General features: G+C 54.1%; 1 protein-coding gene across 1 annotated transcript in view; it reads left to right on the top strand.

The window, feature by feature from the left end:
- Positions 1-5402: 5402 nt before the first annotated feature.
- Positions 5403-11502, top strand: part of LOC129667459 (semaphorin-4D) — a 78903-nt gene continuing 72803 nt past the window's right edge. Inside the window, exon 1 of the mRNA XM_055595102.1 lies at positions 5403-5608. The gene's annotated coding sequence lies outside the window, so the exon portion shown is untranslated. The remainder of the gene's footprint in view (positions 5609-11502) is intronic.

The raw sequence follows: 11502 nt of genomic DNA, 5'->3' as shown, positions 1-11502 counted from the left end.
CCCGTTTGAGGGAAAAGCCACATGAGCATTATGTGAGAAGTTGGAGGGCAAAGAACCCTTTAGAAAAAAGTAACACAAGGCTTGGGGTGTGGGTCCATGTCTGTATTTGTCTACAGGGCATGAGGCTCAGGGTCCACCCCAGGCAAGCCAAAAAAAAAAAAAAAAAAAAAAAAAAAAAAAGTCTCCCTTGATCAGCTGAGCTTGGCAGGATTCATCCAAATTGGATGGTTGAGCAGAATGGTTTTTGAAAACAAACAGCCTCCTCCAAAACAGAGGGAACAGGGTAGGAGAGGGAACAGAAAGAGCCAGAGCATGAGGGAGAGCTGTGAGATGCTTATTTCCGGACACAGCCCTGGCTCTCGTGAAGTCACTGCCCTTACACTTGTCTGCACAAGACCTATACACAAATAAGTCAACCAGGCCCGTCAAAACTCCAGCTGCTTGCACTAACTGGACTCAGTGGGTTTTTACAAAAAAAGAGGTGGTGGGGGCGTGAAGACAGGAGGGGTCTAGGCGGAAGGGGAGACAGGAGGCCGTGGCAGATATGACTCAGATTGCATGTGCAATTGTTGCAAGAATAAGCAGATATGTCTACAAATTGAATATATTTCCTCACAAAATCACGAATAGTCACATCTGTTGTGTGCTTAATGTTAGCCAGTGGGAGTCACAGTGGCCCCCGTATGTCAGTGGCCACCAGGCTGGGCAGGTAGTTTATTGTGACCCCAGAACAGTGACATCCTGGTTCTGCTGCTTCTGAAGACCACACTTAGCAACACTTGGATAACTGCTTTCCCTTGAGCCTGGAGACATCTGCAGCCTTGACCAGACTGGGGAGATACCAAACAGCTCAGAGAAGGGAGAAAAACACCCAGAAGCAATTCTGGTGGAAGCTGACAGCAGCTCCAACGGGTGGTGAGGGGCAGTGGGGTGCCATCCTGGCTGCTGGACAGAGTGGGGGACTTAGCTCCACTGGGGAGTAGTGGGAGGAAGTGACGGCAGGTCTCAGACAGCGGGGGGGGGGGGGGGGGGAAGAAAGGGCAGGGAGGCCCCATGGCTCTGGCAGCTGATGGCAGAGATGCCTTGAAGGTCAAAAAGGCTTTGCTAATGCTGAGGTCGCTCTTGCTGCCAACCCCGTCTTGTCCGCCTTCGCCGTCACTGACTCAGTTCTCCTGTGATTACACTGGAACAAGGCACAACCTCTTTGGAAGATGGCAAGGAACAGCTCTGTAACCGTGCTGTGTGCTCACAGAGTTGGCCCACGCTGCAATGAGAGTGCACCCGAGGGCTAGATTATAGGCCTCAAGCCGATTTAGTTAGTACTCAGGCTTGACAACTGAGATGCAGGAAGCAGAAAGCAGCAGTACCATCCACAGCAGCTCAGCGGGTCCCACTTAACACTCTGCAACCAGAGCAGCTCGGAGTTTAGGGAAAGAGGGATATGGGTATGCAGGGGGGTGGGGCTTCAGGAGGCCTCAGACAGTCCCCAGGGATGATGGCTGCTTTGGTGAGGCTCTCCAGGAAAGGGTGATCCTGAGGTTGTGGAGGGGAAAAGACAGAGACAGGATGGGGGTGGCGGCTACTGTGGAGGTAGAATAATTAAAATACTGTCCCATGCTGCAGATTCTATTTAGAAGACATCTCCCTGGGGGCCGGGAAGATGTCTGTATCAGGATTCTAGTCCCAGATCCATGTTACAAACCAGAACAAAACTGGTGTTTTGTTGGATGTGTTTGTAATCCTGGGCTGGGGAGGCAGGGGCAGGTGGAGCTCTTGGGGTCTTTGGGGCTCACCAGGCTGGCCTGCTCTGAATGCTCCAAGCTAGCAAGAGACCCTCTCTCAAACAAGAACAAAGTGAAGATGGACAGGTGTCCTAGGAATGACCCTCAAGGTTGTCCTTTGGCCTCTGTATACAGGCATCCACATACACCCACATGCATAACCCCCGCAACACATAGACACACACACACACACACACACACACACACACACACACACACACATACACACACGACATATACTCATGTTTCCTGAGGCAGATGTCAAACATGCAGGGGGGTAGGTATCTCTCTGTCCAGGGGGTGGTCACCGTGGTCACTGTGCTGACCTGCTCCCCTATGCCCCCCTTGGGTGGCTGGACACAGCCTCCAGCCAGCCTTAGGCACCTCCTACTTCAGGCTGTGAGGCAGAAGCCTGGGGGCCCAGGGATCCATGTGTTTGCTCAGAGGATGGGCCAAGGCAAGTCTGGACTGTGCCACCGAAGCTACCAAACCTGAGAGGCTTTCTCCTGTGACGCTCCAGTCTCATCTCTGCAGGTAGCTTGTGCATCTAGCCATTAGAGGATGCCAATGCTGTCGCAGAAAAATGTAGAGAACTTATAGCTCGGCCTAAGCGTCAAACACTCGGCGTTTCTGGACAAACGATATGCTTCAGGGAGGAAGCTGGTTAGAGCGAATGCGGGATTGGGTCCATTTTGTGATCACACACATCTATTCAAAATGTGCAATGATAAAACGTTGGTTGGGGAGAGAGATGGCTCCATCTCTGTGGGGACAGTGCTTGCTGCTCTCGCAAAGAAGGTGGTTCCCAGCGCCCGTGTAGAGCAATTCACAGCATCTGTAACTCTAGCTCCGGGGAGTCTGACCGTCTCTGTTGGTCTCTGCAGGCACTGCATGGATGTGGTGGTATACACACACACACACACACACACACACACACACACACACACACACGTATATATACATATGCACGCAAAGTATATGTAAATATATTCATAAAAAAATAACCAAAATGCTAACAGCAATAAAAAGACAGACTAAATCAGGGTCCCAGTCTATCAAAGGGACCAGGATATGCAGCCCTGACTGCAGGTTGGGCTTGCTGGAGAGCAATTAAATGGTTCTGTTTGTTTGTTTGTTTGTTTGTTTTCTTACCCATCCCCTCTGGCTCCAGGACAGCCACACTACAGTTTCTGCTGAGCTCTGGGCTGCCCTCTCTCTTGGGCCTATCAGCCAGGAGAGGTCTCAGCCTTTCTGATGACCCTGTAGCTGCAGTCCCTCCAGCCGGTTCCCTCCTGCCCAGACTGAGATCTGAGGGCAGGCTCCCATGGGGGCAGTCAGCTCAGCAATCACTCAGAATCTCGCTCAGCAGGTGCAAAGCTGCTTTCTCCTTTAATTGGCACCCTTGTGTCCGGTTCTGCTGTTCATGATCCTATAGGGCCCTCCTTCTGCTCTAGGCAATTTGCAGCCATGTGGGTCCCACTGCCTTGTGCTGTGCAGGGGGATTTTCCAGGTTGGAGGCATCTAGAGTGTCCCCTGGCCCCCACCCCCACCCCCAGGCTGCTGCTGGCTAGCCAAGCAAGGGGGCAATGTTCTAGACATTCATCCCCTGTGAAGAATGAGGGAGTCCCTTCTGCCTCTAACACTTGGATTTATGTTGGTATCCACATCCTAAGTGTACCTTCCTTCCTGGGTACAGGATGCTGTTAAGCAGGCCTAGGACTAGCCTGTTCCTGGGGCACTGTGACAGGGGCGCAGCAACACTCAGAACAGGAAGAAAGCCTAGAGCAGCCGCCTCTCTTTTTCTTTGTAATGGTCGCATTGAACCAGGGCCCAGGGCTGTACATGCTCTGCCCACTGTTCCCTGGCCATCCTCCTGCAGCACTCCCCAAGGCTGCTCATATGTTTCTCTCATGGAGAGCTGAGGCCTAAGATCAACCTGGAGGCAAAGGAAGCAAGAGTCCAGCTGAGTCATGACCTGGAGCAATGGCTCTCCACCTCCCTTTAATGCCATTCCTCACACCGTAGTGACCCCCAACCATAAAATTACTTTCATTGCTACTTCATCACTGTAATTTTGCTGCTGTTATGAATCGTAACGTGAATATCTGTGTTTTCCTGTGGTCTAGGCGACCCCTGTGAAAGGGTTGTTGATCCCCCAAAGGGGTTGCGACCCACAGGTTAAGAGTTATAGAGCCAGGACAACCCACCCTGCTCTGGTTAGTTCTGCTCTGGTTGGCTGAGTCAGGCACTGCCAGGCAGAACGATCCTGGAGAAGCTTCCTGACCCTTACTTACTCTCACCTGGACCTTCTGACCTTTAGGACAGGCTCAGTCAGTTTAGCTGCTGTCAGCTGCCTGCCTTCCCATCAGCCCCAACCCTGCTGAAAGCCCCCAAGGACCTTGTTGTAATTGAGGAAGCCATGGCCTCACCTGGAGTCTGGTCCTGATTCATTTCTGAGGTACCTCTGGCAGGAACTTGGCTTCCTGTGGGGCGAGGGACTGTGTCTCTCTGGGCAGCACTTCCCACCTGGCTGTTAGTGTGTGAACAGAGGGTCACTTCTCCCTTCAAGGGAGAAGCAGCCTGTGGCTGGTGTGTGTGTGTGTGTGTGTGTTTCCATGCCCAAACGTGCTCACCACGCATGTATGTCATGAGGGCAACCTGTTGTTGTCCACTTAAGTTTTGTTTTCATTTTTTAAAGATTTATTTATTTATTATGTATACAATATTCTGCTTCGTCCTCTTAGTTTTAGGGGACAGAGTCTCTTCCTGGAATCTGAGACTAATCTGAGTGATTAAGTGAGGCAGGCTGGCCAGACAGTAAGCTCCATCCAGGGGCCCACCAGTATCCTCTGCCTCAACACTAGGATTACAAGAAAGCACCACTGTTTGGGGCTTTTTTAAAATGTGGGTTCTGAGGCACCAACCTCGGTAAACAGGTTAAGGATGCGGCCATGTCCCGCCCTCTGCAGCAACTTCGGAAAGCCCAGAATACGTTAGAAATGTGTCTACAGGAAACTGATCCAAAAGGAAGCTGAGAAACCTTTAGCAAAGTCAACCTACCACAGGAGGGACTGCCCACACCTTGAACTGAAAACCCCAAAGGGGCTGCCATAGGTCACAAAGCCAAGAGCCCAGCATCTCTGCTGTCAACACTGGTGTCAGCAGAGCCTGAAGTGCAGGAGACTTTGGGGACCTGGAGGGGCAAGTTGGATCATTGGGAGACTGAAAGGAAGGAACAAGCTCCTTTTGCTGGGAATCTCCTTTTTCAAGAAATCAGGCTAGGGTAGGATGGGGCCCGTGGGCCAAGACCTCCAGGCCTGAGGTGGAGCTGGGTGAGAGGTGGAAGGAAGATAGGGAGGAAAAGGAGGAAGAGGGAGTTGGGGAAAAGAGGAAGACGTGGTGGAAGGTGGATGGGGAAGGAAAGGAAGGGAGGGAAACAGTGGGGTTGGAGAGAGAGATTAGGGAAGGTGAAGACAGAGGCGGGGCACGGTAGGGCAAGGAAGGAGAGAGAGGTTGGGGGTGAGAGGAGGGAGGAGGAGGAAGGGGGAGGGGCGAAGGGAGGGCAGAGCTGGGAGGGGGAGGGGAGGAGGCGGGAAGGGAGGGAAAGGGGGTGGGGCCTGCACGCTCGGCCCGCGCCCTCCGTCCCCACGCCGGCCTCCGCGCCCTCGCGCGCCGCAGCATCTCCGCGCCGCCGGCCTCCCCGTCGCAAATCTCTCGGCGCCGTCTGCCTCTGTCGTCGCTGCCACCAACGCCGCCGCCATTCTTGGCGCGGAGCTAGCCCGGCCGGCCCCGGCCGAGAGCGGCCGCGGCTCGGACTCGCGCTCCAGGTAAGCGACTGGGCCGGCGCGGGAGGAGCGCGCGCGGGGCTGGGCAGGTGCGCGGGTCACCGGGACCCCCCTCCCGCGGGAAACCTAGGGAACCCTGTTGGAGCCTCTCCTGCGACCCCCCGGGGCCCCCAGGATCCCTTTCCGAGCTTCCTTCCCTGACCCTCCTACACCGCCGGGACCCGGTCTGCATTTTCACCTGCATGCCCCCGGACTCCCTCTGCACTTGCACCCGGCTCTTCTGGACCCCTCTGGTTCTCACCTGGATCCCTCAGATCCCCTCGGCTTTCCCACCGCGTTCCGGGACCCTCTTTGCAGTCCCACCCCAGCCCGGATCCCTCCCCGGCCTCCCTTTCCCTGGCTCCCGCCGGGCTCTGGCAGGCAGGTGGCTGCTCTGGGGCAGGGACGCTGGACGCGCAGCCTGTCGCCACTTGCCTGGCCAGGTCCTGCGCGCTGGGACCCCCAGGTGCTGGCTCCTTGGGCCGCGACTGCCAAGTCAGGCCCCGTGCCCCTAGCCGGGCTCCCAGCCCCGGCCTAACCGGCTTCTATTTCGGTCTCCTAGGCCCTGGCTCGGGTGCACCGGATGTGGCGCGCTGCACTCAGACAGGTGCGGCCCGCAGGGAAGGTCGCCACCGCCGGGCAGTGGGCGCTGCTAGGCCGTGGCTTCCTGGAAGATTCGGGATGCATTTTTCTAGAACCGCCCGGAACCACAAGCTTTAGCCCGAGTTGCACCTGTTGCTGGCGCCCGATGGGTTTGCAGGGGGCTGGTTCTGTTGGGGCTCTGCCAGTCATGGCGTGAAAAACAGAGCCGAGCACGTAGCTGTCTTCTCAGTTAATTCGGTTTATCTCTCTGTGGGTGGATGGGGGAGTCTTGCTTCAAATGAAGCATGTGTTGGAAGGCCTGCCCCTCCATTCTGGGGCGTTTGCCACATGAACTTGTCCTGCTTTTGTTTTGAAAACCTCACTGTGTTGAGCACAGCCCAGGCCCGTGGGTGGTCGACCTCTCACTGGACTGGGGGCCTGTAGCCAGCCATCTGACCCTGCTGTAGGTCTGCTAGGCGCTACCAAAGGGAAGTTTCCTTCCCAGGAGGGTGTAGTGACACCAGCGGCCTTTCACTTCATATGTGCCCCTGGCGTCCGACTTGTCTCTTGGCTGCCCAGGCAGGGCTATTTGGGAATGTTTACAGTGTCCCAGAAGCAGGCAGCCTTGGGCAGTGGTGGGGTAGATCCTGGTCGGGACTATAATGGCCTGATTGTCATTTTGACCGTTGCTGTCTGTGCACATCACGTCAGAGCGATCATCTGTTGAGAAGTAGAAAGGACAGAATGGTGAGCGGAATGTTTGTGTGGGCACGGACTGTCCTTCTGGACCTCAAGACTCAGGTGGCTGTCTGGTCCACACAGCAAGTAAAACAAAGAGAGAAAAGCATGCTGGCTGTACCAGTTGCCGCTCTGCCTAGGATCCCTTTCTTGTGTGGGGTTGTGAGACCCGGAGCCCGGACAAGAGTCAGAGGCTACATTCCTGTGATTGGCTTGTTTAAGCCTGTCTGTCCTCCGAAATGGAGCCACAAAGTCCCGTCTACAGACTCCAGTGACTTCTGGCTGGTGCATAGTCTGCCTTGCAGAGACCCTTCCCTAGTGGCCGGAGTTTTGGCAGGTGGCCGGCCGCCTGCCCTGGACTCTGAGGGTCGAGGTGCCTGAGATGGACCGTGCTACCTCAGGGGTCTGGGGCCGGGGCAGTGTTCCCGGTGACATCATCCACTTGTGGATGGCTGCTCCTCTATAGACTGCCCTTTATGGATGGTGTCCAGAGAGGCCTTCCCCACCCCAGGCATGGTGTGTCGGGCCGGGGCTGTGGGACTGTGCGCTAATGGACAGTGCAGTCAATAATGCATCTCAGAGATCAATGGTTTTCTCCAGCTATTTGAGGTGCTTCTGGAGGAAGCCTGTCCTGGGAGGGCAGGAGGGGGTACGCAGCTTCCTTTCTCTTGATTCCTTTATGTGTGGGGTGAGCCTAGAGCTGGAGCTCCTGGGCTTGAGGGGACCCTTGCTCCCCCATCCAGAGCATCCCCACTATGGGGTTAACTGCAGTATCCTAGAAGGAAATTTGGAATTTCCTGATTGTTGTCACTTAAAGCAAACTGCTCCCTCATGTTTAGAATTTGCTGGGTTCAGAGAACTCTTGAAAAAGGTGTTGCTCTGGTCCCCTCAGGTTCCCTCAGGCTCCCTGTCCCCTTGTCTCCCACAGTACAGGGAGCCATAGTGTGAGCAAGCTGATTGCCAAGGTGGTCTTGGGAGAAAGCAGCTGCAGGGGCGGTCCCCCTCCCTTGCTTCCTCCCTCCCTTCTTCAGGCGGGGACTCACTGTTAGTTCAGGATGCTCTCTGACTCCCTATGTCAGCCTCTCGAACGCTGGGGTTACAGGTGTGGACCAGTTTACTTCTCTCCAGCGGAGATAGTCCAGAAGACTGCCAGAAGGCTAGAGGTACCCATAAGATGCACTGAGGCTGTGGGGGAGGGTCCCTTTTCTTCCCTTGGCTAGGAGCCATCCTGAGCTTGGCAGCGGCATCTGGGCAGCCTGTCTCTGCCATCTCGGTTGAGGACGTGGCTGTCCCTGGGCGACTCAGGGTGTGGCCCAGAGCTAGGCTGGTCAGGCAAGGCCTTGTGCACTCGGCAGGAGAGGTTTGCTGGACCGAAGTGCAACTGTCTTGCCCAGAGGACATGGAGAAAGAAATGGCAATCTGTTAGGAGATACGGGCTGACCTTGTGTCAAGGGGGGAGCTGCTGCCCCCTGCAAAGAACCAATTGGTTGCTTTGCTCTTGGACTTGCTTTCCAGCTGCGCCCCTCCCTGAATCCCTTTGCATTTTCCTGGGATGCACCATGTACCATGGCACAGCCCCGCTCTACTTGCAGGGCCCTGTCATTTGGTTTCAACTCTCACAGACTACCCATGAGGGCCCTGATTGCATGTCTTCTCTGATTGGTTTCTAGGAGGCACTTGGAGGCCGCAGGCTTCCTGAAGCCTCCAATAGGAGGTTCTGTCAGAGCTAGGCTGTGAGACAGATATTTACTGCGTGAACAGTGGTGTGAGGGTCTTCTTTATGACCACAGTATTAGGAGTACACAGGATGTTTGCGGTTATAGCGGTCTGTTGCGCACGTTAGAGTCTGGGTGAGGAGGGTCTCTGGGCTCTACTCTTTTTCTGGCTTCTGGTCTGTTCCATTGAAGGCACTCCATAATTTAAAGCTAATAGTTCCAGGCTGTGTCAGTTGCTTATACGAAGCAGCTGCTCAAGGGTTTGCTTGAAACTCCAGCCTCCGGCGCAGCGCATTGAATGGTCCTGTTTCCACAAGCAGGCACGAACTCGTGGAAGTTGCCTCCTGCGTGTTCACAGACCGCACAGCTGTGTCGGCGAGGATGGTCCCCGGATGTTGAGAAGGCAGTGAGTGGTGGGGCATCTATGTCATGGACCAGGGCTGGGCACTGGCCTCAACTGGGTGACACGCCCGTAAGAAAGCTGAGTTGGTGGGCTTGTTGGGGGGGGGGGGCTGACTGTATGCACATGTGCAAATGTGTGTGAGTAACAGAGTCGGTGTGGAAGTCTGTGACAGTTGTGTGAGGCTATCAGATGGACAGGGTAAAAATGGAAGCCTGCGATGGTGTGCCTGAAGGGTGAGTGGACGCCTTGTGTGAACGATCATGTAAACAGGAGAATGTGAGTGTGTTCGTGGGCAGTGGAAACGTGAGCATGCCTGAGGTAGCCGAACAGCCCTGTGCTGCAGTGAGGCTTGTCAGGTCACCCGCAGGCGAGTAGCATACAATGTGTGGATACTCTGGCGAAAAGGAAGCTGACAGCGCTGTGGGGTGGAGTTAGACCACCTACCCAGGAATGGTGCTGTCCAGAGCCGGCTGGGCCCTCTCACATGAATTCACGATCCAGACAGACCCTTACAGACATGCCCACGGGCCAGTATGTCCTGGGTGATCCCTCCAGGGAGACTCCCTTTCTGAGAGACTCTAGGCTATGTCAGGTTGCAGCTAACTCAGACACGTGCCTTCTGTGACATTGTGAAAGTGTCCTTGTTTGCTGAGAGGCCTTACCATGAGTGGATGCTGGGATTTCATCTTAGGCTTTCTCTGTGTCTGTTGAGCTAATCGTGGCTGTACTCATTTTGTTTATAAACATTGTGAATGACGTAGGCAAAGCTTAGTGTTAAAACAGCCTTGCATTTCAGACACATGCTCTACTTTCTCTCGTTATGTTACAGTTACCGTCTTTCCTTTCAGCGTTGGGTATGAACCTAGGACCTTCCACATGCTTGCCAGGCACTACCCCACCAAGCTGGCCCTCTTTCTATTTATTTGTTTGGAGACAGGGTCTCCCTAAGTTGCTTGAACTGTTAGTGTTCAATCCTCTCAGGTGGCTGGAGTTGCAGGCCTGGTGTTTGTATTACGCTTTTTAGATCCTGTAGTCCTCTTACACAAGGTGGTGAGTTCGAGGATTCTGTGGGTGCCTGGAATTACCGTTGAACGCTTCTATAAGTCTACTTTTATGTGCACACTTATGAAGAAGTTCAGCTGCTGCGTTAGACACAGTAATTGACACGGTGAATAAAATCTCCCCAGTTTTAACGCTGAGCTTTATTGGCAGTTATGAGAACGTAGTCCTTTCTCAAGGTGTCTTGTGTAGAAGGAGCACGCTCAGCTGGGTGCTGACCACACCTGTAACCCCAGCATCCAAGAAACTGAGGCCGAGAGATTCCTGTGAGGTCTGGCATGTCACTGCTGGTGAGGACTGTTGCTGAATGAAGGCCCTGGGTGACGTAACGGTTGATTGATAGCTGACACCACTGCAGAGCGACTGCCAGGAGGGTATTGTATGAAGTGTGGATACATGGACAAACGATGTGGCTCCTGCTCTGATTGGCCAGATCCGGATGGTGTGAGAGCATCGTACAGTGTAATGTTGGTGAATAATTGATCCCGGAACCTTCCATGTAGTACGTCTAGACTCTGGTTGAAGGTGGGTAACAGAAACTTCGGGAAGCAGAGCCATGGTTAAGAGCGAGTTCTGTATTGCTGGATTTAAGATTCATAGCCCTTTTCATGGGGACAGATGTTTTTGTGGGATCAGTATCATTTTTTTTTCTTGAAAGTATGGATTTATTAGTGAAGCCGCCGGAGCCTGAGGTTTTCTTCTTGGTGAGGCTTTTAATTATGAAATTGATTTCTTAGTCTTAGGATTGTCTGTTTCTGCTAGGTTGGGTTCTGGTAACTTAGGTGGTTTGTTGTGGTTTAAAACATGAGCACAGGGCAGCCCACCCCATGAAAGTTCTGTCCTGGAGTCTCCATAAGTGCCTGGCATCACCCGATTCCGGGAATTCTAGAAGCCTTCCTGGGCACCTTTACAGTGAGATCCTGCCCCGGCGTGGGCACCTGGGTTTGTTTTCTTAGAGAGTCTCCAGCTTGTCTCAGGCGAGCACAGCCGACGGTTTTTGGCACGGAGTCTGGCTCCAGTCACTCCTGCACTTATCTTAGAGTGACTGAGATGATCAGGTCTGTGTCTGAAAAGGGCCAGCCAGGTGGCTCAGTGGGCAGAAGCGCTTGCCAGGGAAGCATGACGACCAGCGGTTCCATCCCCAGGAGCCAGGAAAGAGAATTGACTCCTGACACCCTTTCACATGTTCAGTGCGATTACACACACACACACACACACACACACACACACACACACACCCACACACCCATCATCCGTCCGTCCATCCATCCATCCATCCATCCATCCATCCATCCATCCATCCATCCGTCATTTCTTGGAAAAGAACCTGCGCCTCTGTTCATTGACTCGTAGCGGTGGACAGGAATGGGGCGCCAGGAGTAAGGCAAGAATGATCCTGC

Source organism: Psammomys obesus, unplaced genomic scaffold, assembly GCF_907164565.1.
Source record: "Psammomys obesus unplaced genomic scaffold, mPsaObe1.curated_primary_1811, whole genome shotgun sequence".
NCBI lineage: Eukaryota > Metazoa > Chordata > Mammalia > Rodentia > Muridae > Psammomys > Psammomys obesus.
This window is presented reverse-complemented; position numbering and strand designations above follow the sequence as displayed.